The sequence below is a fragment of the Nelumbo nucifera genome, chromosome 2 (assembly GCF_055504915.1).
Source record: "Nelumbo nucifera cultivar China Antique chromosome 2, China Antique-T2T, whole genome shotgun sequence".
Taxonomy (NCBI): Eukaryota; Viridiplantae; Streptophyta; class Magnoliopsida; order Proteales; family Nelumbonaceae; genus Nelumbo; species Nelumbo nucifera.
Genome location: NC_142650.1, coordinates 75,928,560 through 75,946,064, shown reverse-complemented (window position 1 = coordinate 75,946,064; position 17,505 = coordinate 75,928,560). Strand labels below are relative to the sequence as shown.

Genomic DNA, 17,505 nt, shown 5'->3' with positions numbered 1-17,505 from the left:
GTGAAATTTCCTGTGTGTATTTCATTCTGTCGAAGTTGACAGGTAAGAAATCTAACTTTTTCATCACAAAATAGCAGAAACAAGACAACGAAAAAGCAAGGAATAACTGACAATCAAGTACTATAATGATTCCAAGCCCATAAAAGGTAGAAAGCCCAAACCTGTCGAACTAAGAAAGGGATCAAAACCCTTCAAAACAAATTTAGATGAGGGGCATCCTCTTCTAACAGAAAGTAACTCCTCTTGTTCAAACTTCAAACCAGAACTCCTTCAGGAAAAATTCAAACTCCACGAGATTTTACAAGTCAAAAAATGGGGTTAGGAAACCCAAGATTCAAACTCCACAAGATTTTACAGGTCAAAAAATGTTAGGCAACCCAAAATGCAAAATCTCAACCCCAATAGCCCAATCAAGATTGCAAAAACATTGATTCAAAGGGCATTCCCAAAACAAATGTAGTTCACCTTGCATTGATTGAAACAATCACAAAGAGAACTCCAATAGGTCGATTTGAAGACCCTAATCACAATCTTAATAACCAAGAATGAAAGTTGTCTTCACAGGTAATGAGATCGAGCTTTTTTTCATACCATGTTAGAGCAATTCAAATGACACTGGTTTGAATCGGGTGTCACTATTCATCCACCTAGAAAAGAACAAATTATATTAACTCTAAATACTGTGAAAGAATAATTATTTCCATCAGAAACAAGAAAAATATAAATACATACAAGCAAAAAAAAAAAAAAAAAAACCAGGAAAAAATACAAGAAACAAACAATGAACAATATAAACATGTCCCCATCACCCCCTATCTCTACAATCTTAAAGTGTAGCAGATAATAAAATATCTATTCAATCCAACTTGAAAGAAAATGATTGGAAATTAATACATTCTCTTGTTGATTATATAAATTTTAAGTCCTAAAATAATATTTTTAAGAAAGTAACCTAATCATTGGTAGGTTCCAATGGACAACTAAATCAACTCCGTAAACAGTGAGTTCTTTATATAAACAGTGAGTTCTTTATATAAAAGGATTGATAAGCACCCGTAATGGTGCCTGCTTAGGAAGAGAGGTTATCAAGATTGGTCAAGATTTTGGAAGGGAGTTGAAAATTGGATCAAATGACAATTGAAGACCCAATATCCTATAAATCAGAAACCCAATCTAAACAACCAAAAATCAGGTTCAAGAATTGGAAAACCGTATCAACATATACAAGAGGAATGTAGAAAATACAATACAAGAATAACCTGTTTATCAAGTCATAATGAATGATTGGATCCTTCAAGAAAACCCCTAGAGAACCTTGCCACCTTGAATGGAGCGGTGACTGCAGCAATGGATCTCATTTTTCAACTTCTTGATCATGCAATTTACAATCTCCCAAACAGTTTCTTAATCGATCAAGTTTACGGTCTCCTTGACAGTTAGAATCTTAACTAAACCAAGAGAAAAATGAACCAAATATTGTCTTAATGAACCATGAAGGCCTTTCCATCATGATGCACATGGGTTGTTTGAATTTCATCTCTTAATATATTCCCTGCATCAATAGCAATATTTTCTACAAAAGGAAAATGTAAAATTAGCAATATCCTTACAAAAATATTAAACATAAGATAAACTAGTTAAGAACACATCTCACCTTCAACATTTATAGATTGCATTGGGGCATGAATTGTACACCGAGCACGGCGACGCAATTAAGTTAGGCGGATTCTTCCTTCAGTTATGTGATCTACTTCATTTGGTGGAGTTGGTTGAGATAATGTTTGATCACAAACCTCTATGTCTTTAAAAATTGAGGAGATGTGATCTACTTCATTTGGTCAAATTTCACACAACCCCATATGTCTTTAAATTATGTCTTATATAATATATTTATGTAAAAAATATAAAAACAAAAAGAATTACCTTCGTTAGGACGAGATTGTTCTACCATATTTAACGCTACTATGCTTTGCAATCTTAAAGAGCTACCATCAGGTTGATATGGTCCATTAACTTCGTTATGCACTTCCCATTCTTCTTTGTTTGCATGTAATACTTGTCTCCTTTTTCTTCAAACCTCATTTACACGTTCTCTTTGTTCAGCTGTAAGGGATTGTCTCCTTCTTCTTCGAGCTTCATTTATGCGCTCTCTTTGTTCATCTGTCAATGGTTGCATCCTTCTTCTTCTAGTTTCATTAATGCGTTTTCTTTGTTCATCAGTCAGGGATCGATGTCTTAATCTATTTCTTACTCGATGACTTTCCCTCTGCTGCTCATTTAATTTCTTTTGGCGTCTCCGTTCAAGTAAAATTCTTCTTTGCTCATCAGTCATTTGCTGACGACGTATACGTTGCAACAGTCTTCGTCTTTCTCTTTGTGCATCAGTTCTAGAACTTTTAGTTTTTATATTGTTGCATATGCCAATTGATGGTTCTGCATGATTCTCCACAAAGTAAACAACACAAGTTACAAGTTTTAAAAATCTAATTTCAAAAAACTAAAATAAATAAAGGCAAACTAAATGCTTATGAGTGGAAAATCTAAAATTAGTCCATGCAAACCCACCCATACACAAAATCAACAACAAGATCTATGAATAGGTTTCAACAACAAAAGAATTAAAAGAAATGGCAAATAAAAGATATATAAGTAGATAAATTGAATGATCTTAACTCCAAAAAAAAATTCAGAATATTAACACATATTCTAATGACAAGATTTTTAAACTAGCATATAGATAGTAAAGAAAAATTGAATACAGGGCACAAGTATGGTAGAGGTATTTTGTAGGGTTATTATTTAAAGCATGAGTCTGCAAATGCAACCAAGCATTAAGAAATGGAACTCACTTATACTGTTATACATTAAACCAAATGTGGTAACTCGCTTACAATGTATGCTTTTGTTTTTCAAACTAAGAATAACTACTATATCAGCAAAGCTTTTTCGCTTTTCAACACAAGGCCAGAAATTCCATAACTCAGAGCCTCAAGTTTTTCAGGTCCAAAATTGGATTTCAAACCTGTTCAAAATCCAGAGTTCGTTAGAGGGGGTAACAAAAATGGAAAAAAAAAAAAACAGAGAAGATTGCATATCATAACCATGGGAGAAGAGACCGTATGAACTTACCTATTTACCGGCAAGGTGAGTTGGGGTGTGGGTATATGCTGCTGCAAAAGAAGAAGACATCACTCTCTGTTTTTGGATGAATGGTCTGTAGACTCTGTAGGGACAAAAGGGCTTTTCTGATATTGAAAATGAAGGACAATCACCAACTCAGAAGATTCTTTGTGCCGTTGAACAGGATAGATGTCAATCAGAGAAACAACGAAGAACGATGAAAGAATGAAGGGTGCTGGGGTATTTTGAGTACGATTATGTTTTTGTGAGAAATTACTAGTATACCCTTTCTCTCACATGTGGTTTGACTATACATGTTCGTTTTTACTTGAAGGACGGAACAGAAAATAACGGGATGAGAAATTCCCATCCTAAGAAGTGAAAAAGTTCACTTAGCAGAATCGCTCGATTTTGCAAGGGAATCATCCAGAGAATCAGAAGAATCACCAGAAATGATTCTCTGAATGCATGCCAAACAGGGCCTAACTCTTCAAATTGATAACCAAGTTTACACTTAACACTACTAATAAGCCAGGTGAAAATTGGGTTATGAGGCAAAAGATATGCAGAAAAGTACGGACAGGCCCAATGCAGATTTCTGAATTCAACTGCAGACCTAAACATTCAAAATGCCAAAAAACCCCACTCTGTAGACCAATGCCCGCCCATGAATTGACATCAATTCCAAGCTGGCACCTACCCCAACTGTATTTGGGCCTAGAAATTCTGACCCTGAGCTGAACCGTCATTCTCCCAAAGATATGTGCCTCTTGAGGTGTGAAACATAAACAAACCTAAGCATTGACTTCAATTAGAGGTTAGGCAGTTTAGCTCCACAATCTTAAGGCATTTCAATCTTTCCCAAGTACATTGATTCATGACTCCATGTATAACCCTTCATAAGAAAAAATGGACCACTACACACTGGGTGTTTTTGCAGTGCATTCATGGTGCTTGATACCACAAACATTTGGTCCAGCCTAGGCGACTAGGCGACCCAGTGTTGCCCAGAATCACCTAGATGCCTTGAAAACTATTTACCTTGGTCTCCCATTAGGAGGTAAACCTAAGGCCTGCACCTTTTGGGGTCCTATGATTTTTTTTTTTCGTTAATAAAATAAAATTTATTAAAAGAAGAAGAAACTGATACAAGGAAAGTGACCAGAGATCACCCGAAAGAGAGAAACTCCAAACCCTACCCACCCCTTCTTGGCAATTATCCCAGGGAAAATAACAATAACAAGAGGCACAAACAACCACAACCAAATAAACTGACCCTAAAAATGTAAACCTCATGACAGAAAACTCTAGATAATACCCAAACCCAATATTTTTACCCAAAAGAACCCAATTTAAGAAAAAACAATCAGAAGCCTAAAAACCCAATAAGTGCCAATGAAGCAGACAAGCCACCAACCACCAAAAAAGCCAAACTGGGAGCTCTCTACTTTTTTTTTATGAATGAATGATACTTTATTAAATAGAGATAGAAATAGTACAAGCATGAAGCACCCTAAGAGGAGGCACGAGGTGTTACCTCCCCTTACAGGTGGTTCCAAACCCAACTATTTTCAGGTTGCAGTTACAAATTTGCCAAACAGAGAATCTCTTGAAGCCCCTTGTTTAGCTAAAGAATATGCCAAAGCATTTGCCGATCTACTAACCCATTGAAAGCTAACTGACATGGTGCTCGTAAGCCATTTGACTTTTTTGATGATGTCCCTATATCTCCAAACAACAGTTTCCGGGTCCGACATCCATCCCACTATCACCTTAGAGTCTCCTTCAACTATCAAATCAGTCACTCCAAGTTGGTTGAAAATCTGTAGTCCTTGTACCACAACTAATATATCAGCCCTTGTAGAGTCTCCATAACCCACTGGACCTGAGAATAAGGACAGAATGTTGTCATCCTTATTCCTCAAGATCCCTCCTATACCCGAAGGTCCTAGATTGCCTTGACTGCTCCCATCGCAGTTCAACTTCACAACTCCTTCCGGAGGGGGTAACCAAATTGCTTGTGTTCTATTTTTCTTGGATGATGTGGAGGCCACTGCTGCCCAACTCCTTCGAAGGTCATCACTAGAGTATTCCACAAAGAGATCAGTAGTTTTTAGCCAAAGGATTGCCCTTGTCAGTATACAATCTTTTATTTCAGCAATGCTTTTCTCCTTCTCCTAGAAAATTCTGGCATTTCTTTCCTCCCAAATGGTCCATAAGAGGGCTGCCCTAATACATTTTCACATTACCTTCCCTCTCTTTGTTAGCCAACCAAAAACAGACAGATCAAAAAGTAGATTTACTTCAGGAGGCAGGTTCCACTTGTACCCAAATAGCATAGAAACCTAATTCCAAATATTTACTATAAAAGAGCAAGAAATCAATAGGTGATAAAAGTCCTCATTCTGCACTTACATAAAATGCACCAATTGGGGGACAAGCATGAAAAAGGTCTCCTTTTTTCTACATTGTCCATAGTATTAATTTTACCATGATACAGTTCTCAATAAAAACCAACAATTTTAGATGGAATTGGCCTTGACCAGACTTCTTTAACTGGGAACAACAAAGGGGAAGGGGTAGAGCAAAGGAACTTAAAGAAGGAAGAACAAGAGAAGGAGCCATTTGAGGTCAAAGACCAAATTCTTCCAAATTGGCGAAGTACCCTATCAGGTCCATATGCAATCACCTAGCCTCTCTAGTGCGACCCAGATATGCAACAACACTGAGCCAGAGAACAAGCCGTGCGACATGAGCAAGAGTACAATCGGCCTCAACAACACACTGCTAGTCACCCCCTTTAGGAACATCCACGCCAACAAAGAATGGCATGGCATGACGAACAGAGCACACATATGTCTTCTACACAAAGCCCTCGAGTGGCGAAAGCTACAACTCGATCTCGGCAACAGAAAATTGTCTAAGCCTTTTGGCGTCGAGCCATTGATTTCCGTTGCACACACCCAAGGGCTGTTCCTCGAACCCATCCCCCTCAAGGATTGCAACAACCACAGAAAAAGGAGATAGTTTACGGGGGGTAACACTGAGTGGGAACTGCTCACAAATAAACATAAACAGAAAGGGACAAAAGACATGACTACAACGTCGTTTGTAGCTCGGATCCATAATTTGATGGATGGTATCATCCATCTGATCAAACAAATAACCTAAAAACATAGAGGTCAATGGAAATTGGTGGCCACTAGCAGCAAGAACGACAGGAGGGGCCAACATGACCTAAATTTCATAGCCTGGAACTCCAGGAAACAGAAATTGGGACGCAATATATAGAATGAATGGAGCAAGATGACATTGGCCATCCCCCCTTTGAACCATAACATCACCCGATTCCTTGCCCTCAAACCAATATGCTATCCATGCCTCCAAAGGCATCTCCCCGCAAGTAGTGGATTCATTTACCTATGACTTGAAACTGCTAATCTCCTCCATTAGTTCTGTACAAAAAGTAGACAAGTTGGTCAGGATGGATTCTATGAACTGCAAATGACGATCAGAAAGAGCTCCACCTATTGGAAGTGCCAAAAGGGTGGCGACGTCCTCAACAGTAATGCCAAATTCACCAAAAGCCCCCACAAAAGAGTGGGTCCAACAACACTAGTGGTTCAAACGGGGCTTCACGTAGTTAGCCTCCTTCCTTTCCTAGAAGATCCATAAAACAATCCAATAACCAAAGCAAACCACACTCACGAAGCAGATGACAAAACATGGAATCGTCTAGCACAAAACAAGCCCATTCAAAATAATTGACAAGAGACTTAGACCTATCAGTTCTGGGCTCATGGCATCGAAATGACACGGAACGTTCCTGGAGACCATACAAACATAGCAACTCCTTCCCCATGTCACTAGCATGGGGGGCCAAAAACCTTTCTTCTATTAGCCATTCTAGATGCCTCACACTCAGAGAGAATCTTAGTAGTATTCACTTCCTACATGAAACCCACAAATGGGCACTCGGATTTCTTCTAGCGAGGAGCCATTGCCAACAAATAGAGGGCAAATAGGATATAGACAGGGAACAGTGAGCAGACGGAGAAGGACAAAAATAAAGAAAGAGTAGTCGACTCAGAACAACAAGGTAAGTAGAAAGAACCACTAGCGGAGGTACTACCCTTTTATAGAAGCTTCACACGCATCCGGAACCCTAAATACCATCGGGGAAGACAAAACGAAATGATTGCCACTTCCCTATCATCGTTTAAACAAAAAAGCAAACTAAATAAAATTACAACTATACTCTCCGGAAGGCGAGACAACCGGTGCATTAATTCAAAAGTAGCACACATTGGCAGTCATCACTTTAAATATCACATCTACCCTCTGAGCCACATGTGCGAATGCAATGCATTAATGCAAGACAACATTTATGAAAAAGTACTAATGATGAATGCCACATCACCCGTGCATAAAGCTTAAAGCCACCCAAACAAAACACTCCTACTTCACACAATGTATTCACGATGGGCAATACTTTGCCAAAGACAAGGGCTGAAAATCAAAAACACCTTCTCATCTGTCTTTGGCAAAGCATTACCCTCTCATGAAATAGGGTGGATAAACCTTAAATGGGACAACTTTGACCAGAGGGGGGCTAGAAGCCCGGACTCTATCGTCTAACACTTGTCTTTTGACAATCCACTTCCTACTGAAAGGTAGGGGGCTGAGAACTTTGCTAATAAATTGAGTACAAAGTTGCCTATCGCAGAAAGCAAAGTGTCAAAAGACAAGGGGGCTAAATCACATAATGAATGATAAGTTAGCCCAAAATGAACGCTCTCGATTCCTATCCAAAGATATTACTAAGCTGAATGCCATATTGCTTATTAACTGGTTCACACTTGTCAATAAATAGGGGGGCTAATAACATACCCAAATAAAATCTCCCCTGTTCGCCTAGAATTTCATCAAGAACAAGAACGATCACCAGACCTAATGCAAACAATCACTAGATCTAATGAAAATCACCAAACTTGATGCGAACAATCACCGGACCTAATGCAAAAAGATCAGGATGCCACAACATCTTGAATCCCCTTTCACTTTGCTCCATCACAAAACCCCAAAACAAACCAAGGGACAAAGATGCTTATTAGTAAGTTTCCACTTACCAATAAGCAGGGGGCTAATGTAGGTACATAGTGGTCACTTAGACCATCAGATCATAGAGGATGTTGAATCAATACCAAATGGATGTTTGTGATGGGCCCACAACTCATCACACGTCTGCAATGAGTTCATAAATAGGCTTCGTTTCAAATCGTCAGCTGGCTAATTTTTGTTAGGATAACTGCCTCCATGCCATAGGCAAGTTTGAATGGGGTTTCTCTTGTGGCCATCCGAGGTTTTGTTCTATAAACCCACAATACATTGGGTAGCTCATCTGCCCATAATTCCTTGGCTCAATCAAGTCTGGCTTTTAGGCCATTGATGATGATTTTATTGGTGACCTCGACTAGGTCATTGGTTTGAGGGTAGCTAACTAAAGTGAATTGTTGTCTTATCCCCAAACTTGCACACCACTCCATGTGAAGGGATGAGAGATCCATCATATGGATGGCCGAACCCTGTAGGTAGGTTAGGCGAAATATCAAAAATTTCCTCTCCCCTCATTTGGGAATCACATTCCCTGTTTTAGAAAATCTGCATTTTCAATGATCAATCTTGAACCATAAACTAAACCAGATCTGAAACTAGAAGCAAGAGAGGGATATACCTGATATGAATAAACAATATCTCCCAATGGAGGTGTTCACGCCCAAGGAAGGAACCAAAAACTAATCCCACTAAAGATGGCGTAGTGTAGGATAGAGCAGAATCAACAATGTAACCGAACCCTTCACAAGAATTCGCTGGAGGCTATGAGTACAACTTTAGATCAGCCTTTCTCCAAAGGCTGATATCAAGATCCAATCTTGATCGTTCCTTCTTGAAAGAGGAGATCGAACTGGCAGTTATGGTGGCGGCAAGGAGAAAATAACGCAGTCTCACTGGGTGTTATGCTCTCTTTCTAAATTTGAATGTGTGATCTTCTAAAGGTTGCCGCCCCCTTCTCCTTTTATAACCTTAAAGGGATCAGCCCCAAATCCCATTAGGAGTTGCTGATCCAAATCATATTTGGATCTGAATTCCCTTTAAGAGATAATGATAGACCCTTATCTTATCTACATATTAGATCAACCCTCTCCTAATCTTACCAGGAGGTTTCTTGATCTAAATCTATATTCAGATTTGGACTCTCTGAGTGGATAGGGTTAAGACCCTATCCTATCTGCTAATCTAGTCTCAGATTCGCCCATTTATTTAACTGATCAAATCAGCCCAGTTCACACGGATCCTGGGAATTAAAACCTTTTGCAAACAATTTGAAACTGTAGTATATATATTTATATCTATATATAAAATATATTTTGCAAAACAAATTTCAATGATTGAAATCGGCTGCCGGTAGTCTTAGTTTCCATCAAAGAGAGTACATCCCCGATCATTTCCTTTGTCCAACAAAGGGGCTGATCATGTCACTATGATCACCCACTCAGATGAATTCTCAAACTGTCCCAACATAACCAGGTTTTGACCCCCTCTAAGGATCTCACTGATTGGCATATCAAAGACAGCCCAATCCGACACCTAGTGCAGTATCATAATCAAGTCTAGGAGTCAAGTGTAACTTTCCAGTTTTGCCCACTAATCTCCAAGGTCCAGGGCAATACTAGAAATCTGGTCCGGTTCAAGGTTTCAAGTAAACCTACACTACATGTGCTTCGGGTCTCACCTTGGTAGCTGAGACAGGCCACCCCAACACTTGGCGGCACATCAGTGTCAGCCTTAGCAGGATAAATCTCCCCAGACTTATCCAACGGCTGTGAACATTCTAAACTAACACAAGTCTCATTAAGTGTCCAGTTTAAGGGTATTACACAAAAACACACACCACAAGAACACGAATCAAATATGTACTTTATTCATTTACAATAAATGTCATAAGTACATCAATCTAATTGGAGCTGAGGGCATACAACTATCTAACACCATGAACATTGAGTCATTAAATTGTTGGACGTTGTCTGTGATGAGCATATAGAGTATGAAAAAGCAATAATTGATGTTCTTCCAAAAGAAGTTTTCTATGTTCCTTATCGTGATAGTGGGTAGGAGCCTAGCTTCTACCCATTTGGTAAAGTAGTTGACTGCCATAATAAGGTGTATTCTCTAACCTGTTGTAGGAGGAAAGGGGCCAAAGATGTCCATTCCCCATTTAGAAAAGGGCCAAAGGATGAGAGCGTTGTGTTAGGCCAATGGGACATGTTGGAATGTCGTTGGCACCAGTCACATTCTTGGACTAATTATTAGATGATGGGATATGTTGGAATGTCGTAGGTTTAAGGATAGCCAACCGAGGTGAAGTGTTGTCTTATCCACAAACTTGCACACCACTCCCTAAACTTGGAGTCATCAAATTGTCAGATGCTGTTTGTGATGAGCATATAGGATATGCCAAAGCGGTAAATGATGTTCTTCCAAAAGAAGTTTTGTAAGTTCCTTATTGTGATAGTTGCCAAGGGCTCAGCTTCTATACCCATTTGGTAAAGTAGTCAAATGACACAATAAGGTGTATTCTTTAATCCGTTATAGGAGAAAAGGGGCCGAAGATGTCCATTCTCCATTTAGCAAAGGGCCAAGGACTGCTAAGGGATGAGAGCATCCTAACAGGCCGATGGGATATGTTGGATTGTTGTTGGCACTAGTCACATTTTTGGACTAACTGGTTCTTATCTTCCTTCATGAAAGGCCAGAAGTATCCCTATTTGAGTGTTTTTTATGCAAGGGCCCTACTCCCTAGATGATTTTTGTAGAGGCCTTTTTGTATCTCCTTGAGGACATAGTTTCCCTTGTCTAGACATAGGCATCTGAGCTAGGGAAACATGGAGGACCTCTTGTAGAGTTTTTCCTTCAATAGTGTATATCGAGCTAATTGGCATCTGACCCTTTCGGCTTTGTTCTTGTCATCGGGTAATTATCTATGTTGCAGGTAGGCAAGGATTAGATTCATCCAACATGACTCCATCTGGATTGGACGCACTGACTTTTCCTCAATGCTTAGGTGAGCCAGTTGTTCTACATGAATTGTGTAGCCAAGGTCCGAACTCGAGGAGCTAGCAAGCTTGAAGAGGGCATCAATTCTTGGAATTATCCAATCAATTCTTAGAATTCGCTTAGATACTTGGCCATGGTAGGTTCTCTGGCCTTGTACTTGGTCATGGCCATGGTAGGTTCTATGAATCACCGAAGGCCTCAACTTGTTCTGCCCCAAGATCTTTGGCTAAGTGAAAACCAGCAAGTAAGGCTTCATACTCGCCTTCGTTGTTTGAGGCAAGGAAACTGAACCAGAGTGCAAACTCTAGCTTGTTATGGTCTAGAATTAGTAGGATGAGGCCAACTCCATTTCCTTTGGTATTGGAGGATTATCTACGTGCAAAGTCCAAGTGGGTCAGAGTTCTTCGTGAGCTGGGGCATTGTTGCTGCTAAAGATGCATTTAAGCAGGAAGTGTGTTACCACCTAAGCTTTGATTGAAGACCTCAGTTGGTAGCTGATGTTAAATTCCAATAGCTCTATTGCCCACTTCGTAGTCGACCCAAGGTCTCTAGCTTCTGCAATATTTGCTTCAAAGGTTAGTTGGTCGAGACAACTATGGAGTGAGCTTGAAAGTAGGGTCTCAACTTTCTAGCCGAGGTCAATAGTGCAAAGACCATTTTCTCTGCATCAGGATATCTGGTTTCCGCATCATGAAGGACTTTGTTGACAAAATACATTGGTTTCTATATTTTCTCATCTTCTAGGACCAATATTGAATTGACTGCTCTATCACCTATGGACAACTACAGGTAGACCTGTTCATGGGCTGGGTGGCCCGATTCCCGGACGGGCTTGAACAGGCTTTTTGGCCCGCAGGCTTAACCTCGGGCCAAAAAGCCGGGCCCGCATAAAATTTGAGCCGGGCTCGGGCTTTGCCAAAATAGCTCGGCCCGAGCCCGGCCCGGCCCGACCTATAGTTAAACCTAAGTAAAAACCCTATGTGATGTCCATTTGAATAAATTTTTTGATTTGAGAAGGTTGTTGATTCACTTGTAGGCCCATTGTTCATTTAAATAGGGAAAAAAACATCTGAATTAAAATAGATAATATCTATTTTAATAGGGAAAAATTCAAATTTCTTTTATTAGGTCGGGCTTCGGGCTCGGGCTCGGGCTTCGGGCTTTTTATCAGGGCTCGGGCCTAACATTTTTCTATTAATAAAGAGTCAAAGCCCAGCCCAAGCCCGGCCCATGAATAGGTCTAACTACAGGTAGAGCTTTTCCCCTGGGTTTGGCCTGCTAAGTAGTAGTGGTAAGGTAATATGTATTCAGTTCGTTGAAGGCTTTCTAAGAGTAGTCTTATTCAACCTTATGATTATCTTTTTCATTTATCTATTTTTATTATTTTTTCTTATATATGTAGCCTCTCTAATCTCCGTTTGAACTACGTTCATCCATTGGCCATTAGAGACGCCAATGAGCCTCCATAGAGCCATCCTCTATAAATGCCTTGGCTAACAATGAATGCGGTTGTTTACTGCTTATTATTTACTTTTATCTTGTTTAGATAGTGTTTCCTAGATTCAAATCTACATGTTCCTCTTCTTTACTTCTCTGCCTCTTGTTATGTGTTATTGATCGATGTTGGTTGCATCTCCATTTTCAGGATATTGTTAATGTTTAATAACAATATTTAGTTTTATTTCGATAGTGAGACTAAATAGTCGCATATCTGCTTGAGGTTAGGGCAAAGAATATAGAGCCAGATATGAAGCATGGTCTCAGATGATGGACAAAGTGATCTCCTTGCCATTTGAGCTCATTCTGTCATAGATTAGAAATAAATAAAATTAATGTAAAAAAAGAAAAGGGAGAAGAAACATTGTTAAGAAGAAGTAAGGAATGAGCTAAAGAGATTCCCTATATACAAATCTGAAATGGGAGAGGTTAAGTGGTTTAACAGGGACACGAACTCATTCTAGCAGATTGAATACAACTATAGAAATGGGAGTAAAATGGGGTAATATAAAGGTGTAGTGATTAGGGAAGTAATAAAAAATAAAAAACAAAACATAATGAATAAAATAGAAAAGAAGGTTGATAAAAGACATAGTAACAAAGAATTTTATAGGATAGAGTAAAGTAAATTCAATAAATAACAAAGAAATGAACATAGAAATAGGGTTCTATAAAAAATAATGAAAATAAAAAAAAAGATAAATAATACAACAATAAAAAACAAACAAAAAATAAATAGAAATAAATTAAAAGGGGAAGTAAAAAAATATAAAAACAAAAAACTAATAAAAATACAACAAAGTAAATTAAAATAAAAAATCATCAAAAATGAAAATAAGTGGGTAGAATTTACTTTTATGTTGTCTTATGTGATTTGCTTTCCTTAGTGTTGATCTATTTAATTGTTATTTGGGCTTGTTTTGGGACCCCATGTGGATCTCACCTATTGGACCGGGAGAGGGGTGCCTAACCCCTTCCTCTCTCATCTAAGTCTTACCCGAATTGGTTAGCTGGTGTCTCAGGCTTTGGAGTCACTATTAAAGTTAAAATGTTTTTGAAAATCATTCTTGGAGGTCCCATTACCTCCAATTCCCTCAAATGATGAGTGACAATTCTATATCAACCCAAGGGAGACATTTTCCGACACTCACAATCGGAAAACTAAAGGGAGTAGTGTTGCAATTAAACTAGATATGATGAAGGCATATGACAGACTTGAATGGAATTTCCTCTTCTCAATTCTAGAAAAGTTTGGCTTGGACTCTGAATGGATTGATCTGATTAGGAAGTTTGTTGATAATTGTGGGTTTTCTTTGAATTTTAATTGGCTTTTAGTTGTCTATGGCAAGGGGATCCACTCTTCCCTATCTTTCATCTTAGCGGAAGAAGTTTTCAACTGTGGTTTATTCAAGGTCTTTCATGATAACCCGTATCTGTTCTACAAGGTTCCTCAAGGTTTTATCAATGTTTCTCACTGCCTCTATGTGGATGATACAATCATTTTCACTAATGAGCCGAGATCATATCTTTAAAAATTAATGAATTTTCTCACTACATATGAGATGGCCTCTCACAAAGAGTTAACAAATAGAATGAGAATTGAAGGAACACCAATACAATTTCAAGGGTTTACCTAGTTTATATCATTTAGTCTTTCTCATTTCTATTCTTGATCTGCTTTTATTTGATTTTTTCGTGCTGATATATTGGAATTGGATGGATACCATAGATGATCATGTTCAGAATTTCAAATATCCACATACCCTGTTTTACATTCTTCACTATTTCAGTACCTATTTGACAGTGAATTAATATTTAATATTTTGTTTACATTTCTACAACAAAGTCAGTCTACTATATGAAGCATCTCTAGATCTGATATTATTGGGAACCATGCTTTCTATATTGTCCCATTTTTCAGTTTGCTCTGGAAATGAGAAGTTTTGGTAGAATTTCAGGTTTTAACATGTGGGTGTTTTGGGTGTATGGATTTGAGGGGATGGGGGTGGGTGTGAGAGGTGCTGAATAGATCTCCTTCTTTAGATCTAGTAAATATTAGAAGCTTTTGTTGTGTTGTACTTCAGAGGTCTAAAAATGCTAGCTCCCATTGTTTTACTGGATGTAGGGAGGTTGAGCGTAAACATATCTAGAATAGGGTCTTTCACTTAAGAGGAAACCTATAGAAAAAGCAATTTAATTAAGAATATTCTGTGCCAATATTTTTCAGCATAGGCTCGAATTAGTTATGCCCTCAAAATTCTACCAAAATGAGATTGACTATTATAGAACAACATGTTTTCCTTCCAACTATTTTCTCTTAGTGAACAATAATGAATCAGATAATTTTAGGTGATGCGTATCGATGTCATCATCATTATCATAATAATATCATTTGGGGTTAGGACCACTTGTCATAGATTTCCACACTGTCTGTAGAAGGCCAAGTCTTCCTAAGGGAATGATGCCTTAGCATGTAATTAAAACACTAACTAAGATTCATGGAGTGAAGTAAAATTTCCATGGATTGCCAACCTCATGCAACCTGTTCCTTCTATGTATTTTGGGGCCTAAAATGTAGAGTTGAGTCTTCATGGTGGGGGCAATGTTTGGGCAGACAGTAATATCACATGGACGCTTCCATGGTCGACGTCTTTGGACCACATCATCATGTTGCCCACCTAAGTGGACAGTAACATCACCAAAGACCTTGTAGAGAAGCAAAGTCCCACATGGACAAGGAGAAGTGCCCTCGCCAAGAAAGGCGAAACCTATTGAAGACCTCAACGGGTGGCCTGATCTCGATAACTCCGCAAGGAGCCTGTCCAGCTACAACATGAACAGTCATCTATTTAAAGGCTTCTGCCCCTTGCAGTAAAGGACCTTCAACTCTTTGAACTCTCTAGCTCTCTTACTATTCTCCTCAGCTTGGACCAGCTCACTCTCTACAACTTGGCTCGACTGATTTCATCACCCTGTTACCGACATAAGCGTTGGAATGCCTTCTTGGGGACCTCATCATTGGGCCTCTAATTACTTTCTACTTGCAGATCTCCTCGGTGCGCGACTTCGTCCTTCCACTTTGGCCTCATCTAGTTGATAGGATTATCCGCTGCATATTTGGTTTAGTACACTCGAATCATACAACATGATGCATCATTTTTTAGCAATTATAATACCCATATACTTATACATGCTTAGCCTACTTGTTTCAAAATGATGCACATCTAGAACAACACTAAATATTAAGTAGATACTTGTACAGTATGACAACTTCTAAGTTATATTAATGGTATATTTAAACAAATTATAAAAATCAATAGCATTGAATTTGACAAGACAAGTATGGAACACTGATATCATAAAGAAATTTAAGATGTGATTGTGGTATTAGAACAATACTTAAATTAACAATAGAAATTAAACATGGAGGCAATGAGCAAAATGTGTGAGCTTTGGAAAATGACTTTCTTGCACTGATTTGTAGTTGCCACCCATCAGCTAAGTGAAATGGAGGTGATGGGATCTCTAGGAATTTGCATAAAAATCATTTTTCATTTATAGTGATTCCAAGGCCCAAGGCACTAGTTGAGTCAATCTAGGTAACACGTGGATGAGAGAGGGAAGGGGTTAGGCACCCCTCTCATGGCCCAATAGGTAAGGGCCCACGTGTGGTTCCAAATGAACATAAGCACAAAAAAATATTCTTCAATTAACTATAAACATCTTAATAAGCAAAACAAATGAAACCATCACAAGAATCCCCCATAATTATATTTTTAGTTTTTCTTATTTTTTTCTATTTTTATTTTATTGTGGAACCCCATTTGACTTTATTTGTTTTATACATTTTTTTTATTTTTTATTTTTAAAATTTTTTGAATAATAAAAGTAAGGGTAAATTTCTTAAACTACCCTTATGGTTTAGCTAATTGACTAAATGTACCCTTACTATTTGAAAATTGATTAACACTACCCCTACTGTTTTTGGCAATTGACTAGCTCTACCCTTATTGTTATCATACGTTAACTTTCCATTACATGTGACATCACATGACTGATATTTTTATTAAAAATTCCTAAAATACCCTTTTCACTCATTCCTAAAAATACCCTTTGACTTCTGTTCCTAAAATACCATCCATAAAACCTTTCTTCTTCATTACTTCTTTATCTGTTTCAAACAAAAACCTAGGAGCAGAGATGCCGATCTCAGTTTTGACGAAGAGGTCTTAGATCCAACATCCTCAGTTCCGACGAAAACCCAGGAACTAAGTTCCTGTTTCAAAATAAAACCCAATAAAAATTTTAAGTCTGGGTGCAACCAATAATGGTGGTACAAGGATTATCTTCCAAGGGCTAGAAATTACTAGTAAAAGCTATTGGCACAAAATCAGTCCGATTGGACCATTGAAGAAGACAGTACCACTTACAAAAAGGCAAGCAAGAAAATTCTCCCTCAAAAACCTATTTTTTCTACTCACTACTCTCACCTAGTGGTATTTGGTTTCACCCATAGCATGTTAATGTTGCATTTTGTGAGTGATTGATACTAGTTTGCATCTTTTGGTTGTAGAGAAGATCTGCCTAGGATGTGTCTTTTTTGTCTTGATTTTATGAACTTTCAACTTTGAAACAAAACATAAATCCATTCTTTGCTTGAACACTCTCTACATAACTGATTTCTGAAACAGAACTAGTTTGTGCCGGTTGGTTGCAGAGAAGATCTGCCTAGGATGTGTCTTTTTTGACTTGATCTAATAAATTTCCAACTCT

General features: G+C 38.4%; 1 long non-coding RNA gene across 1 annotated transcript; it reads right to left on the bottom strand.

Moving 5' to 3' along the window:
* Positions 1 to 1,121: 1,121 nt before the first annotated feature.
* Positions 1,122 to 3,267, bottom strand: LOC148802333 (uncharacterized). Its single transcript, XR_016082959.1, has 2 exons — positions 3,130 to 3,267; positions 1,122 to 2,433 (listed from the first exon to the last, which is right to left on the bottom strand). It is a non-coding gene; the product is annotated as an uncharacterized LOC148802333 (long non-coding RNA).
* Between the last annotated feature and the right edge of the window lie 14,238 nt (positions 3,268 to 17,505).